The sequence below is a fragment of the Triticum aestivum genome, chromosome 2A (assembly GCF_018294505.1).
Source record: "Triticum aestivum cultivar Chinese Spring chromosome 2A, IWGSC CS RefSeq v2.1, whole genome shotgun sequence".
Taxonomy (NCBI): domain Eukaryota; kingdom Viridiplantae; phylum Streptophyta; class Magnoliopsida; order Poales; family Poaceae; genus Triticum; species Triticum aestivum.
This window is the reverse complement of record NC_057797.1, coordinates 478,270,614-478,275,257: the sequence shown is the minus strand read 5'-3', so window position 1 is coordinate 478,275,257 and position 4,644 is coordinate 478,270,614.

Here is a 4,644-nt window from a genome sequence, read left to right as displayed (position 1 = left end):
CGGCCACCCCGACCCCAACGGACTCCGCCAAGAGCTGCGGGTTGTCCTCAGCTCCACTCCGGTGGTCTCCGCGGTCCGTTTGGTGGCCGAAATGACCAAAACCACTTCCGCCGCCGCGTCGGGCTCGCCGGCGACTAAACGCCGGCAGCCGACTTTGACTTTGACCACGGGTGGGCCCTGGTTGACTCCCCTGAGTCAATGACAGGTGGGGCCCAGCCCTGTTAATTAAACAGGATTAGTTTAATTAGATTTTAATTAAAATAATCACCCTGACATGCGGGACCCACTGTCAGGTTTGACCCAGACCTGTTCCGTTGACCTGCTGACGTCACACTGACGTCAGGCTGACGCAGTAATTGATTTTCTGGATTTAAATTAAATCAGGAAATTCCAGAATATTATTTAAACTTCAAAAATTCATAACTTTTATTCTGTAACTCCAAATTGGACAAATTATATATGAAAAATGATCAGAAAAATCCAATCTATCCATCTGTACTATTTTCATGCATGATCAAACAAGTTAAATTGATGTTTTAAGCAGAATAAGAAAAAGCACTTAAAGAGGCCATGTTTGAGTTTGAAATTTGAATCTTTGATTCAAATTTGTTCAAACCCTTCTGGTTTTAGTTGCATTAGCCCAACACACTCATATTGCCATGTTTCATGCATGCATCATATTGTTGCACATTGTTTGGTGATGCTTGTGTATCGATGTCCTTTGCGACAGGTTTTGCCCCCGAGGAGTACCGTGATTACCCTAACGAAGAATCATATCCGAGCATCGAACCATCAGGCAAGCAACCAACCATTTGATCATATCGATACAATCCCATGTTCTCGCTCCTACTCTCTTTTACTGCATTAAGACAACGCGATTCAAACTGCTGTGTGCTACGGTAGTTGAACCCATTTCCTCTGCATGACCTGTCATTGCCACAGTAACTAGATGAAACCCACTAGCATGTGTAGGAGTTGATTGAGCCATGTGTATGTGTTGTTCCTACCTTGCTATGCCTGCTATGCTTAGAGTCGTGTCAGGTCTGGTTCATCTGGGTGATGGGCTAGAGTGAAATGATTATGTCGGTAATGAGAGTGGTGTGGTGAACACGATTTGGTAAAGGTATCGATGAGAGGCCATGTAGGAGTACATGGTGGGTTGTTTCATTGAAGCCGACCTTAAGCACTGAGATCTGTATATGTGATTTAAGATACAGCTACTACCATGCATTGGGCCCTGAAATATGACCCCGCTCGACTTCTTATTCACCCTAGCCCTCTGTCCAGGAGTTGCACGTAGTTTCTGGTGTTTGTAGCCTACTGGAGGCCGTGGACAGCGCTGACCGTAGGGGTGGGCTGTGATGCGGTAGGTACGTGGCACGGTGTACCGAATACCCGTTAGGTATCTCGGGAACCCTGTTCACATCGTTCGGGGCCGTATGGGAAACCTCGGCCGGACTCCCTGCGGATGGAACCTGAATAGGCGATAAACCTAGACTAGAGGCTTAAGTGTTTAGGTAGGTCGTGGTCTACACCCACGTCGGCTTTCGCTTGAAGTCTGCCGAGCACATGTCGTGTGCAGACGCTAAGTGGTGGAAACATGTATGAAGAAGTACACCCCTGCAGGGTTAACATGATCTATTCGAATAGCCGCGTCCGCGGTAAAGGACTACTTGGTTGCCTATACAGTTCATAGACAAGTAAATGGAGACTACTAAAAGCCTCAAGATAAGTGTGAGTGCCGAGGATGGCTCTTCCGTAGGAAGACGGAGGTGGATCCTCGGTAGTGTATTGAAGTGGTGAGTAGTGGACTCGTGTGCGCAAAACATTTCAAGTTGGAGTATCGTAGGATAGTCTAGCCAAGAGTCAAAGCTGGCTTGCTGCAATAACTCCACCAACCCTTCTTGATACTAAGCATGTATGTAGGATCTGATGTAAGTCTTGCTGAGTACCTTTGTACTCATGTTGCTATAATCTTCATTTTTACAGAAGACGCTGCAACCCCTTCTGATGGGTTCTATGTAGACGTTGACATCAACGAGTAGGCTAAAGACCCAGGTGGTGACCCTGAGCTTGTGATGGACCATGTAGTATAGTTAGGCTTCCAAGCCTCTTTTATTTTACTAGTTGTCTGTACCCAGACAATGTACTTCCGCTGCTGGCTTGTATGACTGTATGACTTGTATGTTGGGTCGTGAGACCCGTACTTTTGTGAATGTTATGTATGGCTCCCTGAGCCTTAAATAAAGTACTTGTGTCATAGAGTCATGTTGTGATGCTTCGTTGTATTTGCACATATCGAGCTTATTGTGTGTATGATTGAAATGCTTGGTATGTGTGGGATCTGACTATCTAGTTGTTTATCTTTAGTAGCCTCTCTTACCGGGAAATGTCTCCTAGTGTTACCGCTGAGCCATGGTAGCTTGCTACTGCTCTGGAACACTTAGGCTGGCCGGCATGTGTCCTTCTTCGTTCCTGTGTCTGTCCCTTCGGGGAAATGTCACGCTTTGAGTACCGGAGTCCTGTTAGCCCGCTACAGCCCGGTTTACCAGAGTCCTGCTAGCCCAGTGCTACAGCCCGGACCCACTTGCTGATGACCGACACGTTCGAAGCTGGGTCATGGATGTCTGTCCCTGTAAGTCTGTGCCACTTTGGGTTTACGACTAGTCATGTCAGCCCGGGCTCCTTATCATATGGATGCTAGCGACACTATCATATACGTGAGCCAAAAGGCGCAAACGGTCCCGGGAAAAGGTAAGACGACACCCGTGGGGATACCGTGCGTGAGGCCGCAAAGTGATATGAGGTGTTACCAGCTAGATCGATGTGACATCGAGTCGGGGTCCTGACACTACGCCCGGTCCTTGAGAAGGTTAAAACAGCACTAACTTGACGAACTATCGTTGTGGTTTTGATGTGTAGGTAAGAACGGTTCTTGCTCAGCCCGTAGCAGCCACGTAAAACTTGCAACAACAAAGTAGAGGACGTCTAACTTGTTTTTGCAGGGCATGTTGTGATGTGATATGGTCAAGACATGATGCTATATTTTGTTGTATGAGATGATCATGTTTTGTAACCGAGTTATCCGCAACTGGCAAGAGCCATATGGTTGTCGTTTTATTGTATGCAATGCAATCGCCCTATAATGCTTTACTTTATCACTAAGCGGTAGCGATAGTCATAGAAGCATAAGTTTTGCGAGACGACAACGACGCTATGATGGAGATCAAGGTGTCGCGCTGGTGACGATGGTGATCATGACGGTGCTTCGGAGATGGAGATCACAAGCACAAGATGATGATGGCCATATCATATCACTTATATTGATTGCATGTGATGTTTATCTTTTATGCATCTTATTTCGCTTTGATTGACGGTAGCATTATAAGATGATCTCTCAGAAAATTTCAAGATAAAAGTGTTCTCCCTGAGTATGCACCATTGCCAAAGTTCGTTGCTACGTCTTGAGCTTGCATTGGTTTTCCCCGAAGAGAAAGGGATGATGCAGCAGAGTAGCGTAAGTATTTCCCTCAGTTTTTGAGAACCAAGGTATCAATCCAGTAGGAGCCCACGCTCAAGTCCCTCGTACCTGCACAGAGCGATAGCTACTCGCAACCAACGCGATTAGGGGTTGTCAAGCCCTTCACGGTCACTTACGAGAGTGAGATCTGATAGATATAATATTTTTGGTATTTTTGGTATAAAGATGCAAAGTAAAAAGTAAAGGCAAAGTAAAAAAGCAAAGCAAGATTAAAGTGATGGAGATTGATATGATGAGAATAGACCCGGGGGCCATAGGTTTCACTAGTGGCTTCTCTCAAGAGCATAAGTATTCTACGGTGGGTGAACAAATTACTGTTGAGCAATTGACAGAATTGAGCATAGTTATGAGAATTTCTAGGCATGATCATGTATATAGGAATCGCGTTCGTGACAAGAAGATCGAAACGATTCTGCATCTACTACTATTACTCCACTCATCGACCGCTATCCAGCATGCATCTAGAGTATTAAGTTAAAAACAGAGTAACGCCTTAAGCAAGATGACATGATGTAGAGAGATAAATTCATGCAATATGAAATAAACCCCATCTTGTTATCCTTGATGGCAACGATACAATACGTGCCTTGCTGCCCCTTCTGTCACTGGGTAAGGACACCGCAAGATCGAACCCAAAGCTAAGCACTTCTCCCATGGCAAGAACTACCAATCTAGTTGGCCAAACCAAACGGATAATTTGAAGAGACTTGCAAAGATAACCAATCATACATAAAAGAATTCAGAGAAGATTCAAATATTATTCATAGATAGACTTGATCATAAACCCACAATTCATCGGTCTCAACAAACACACCGCAAAAAGAAGATTACATCGAATAGATCTCCACAAGAGAGGGGGAGAACTTTGTATTGAGATTCAAAGAGAGAGAATAAGCCATCTAGCTACTAACTATGGACCCGAAGGTCTGAGGTAAACTAATCACACTTCATCGGAGAGGCTATGATGATGTAGAAGCCCTCCGTGATGACGGCCCTCTTCCGGTGGAGCTCCGGAACAGGCCCCAAGATGAAATCTCGTGGATACAGAAAGTTGCGGCGGTGGAATTAGATTTTTGGCTCCTGTTCTGATCGTTTGGGGGTAC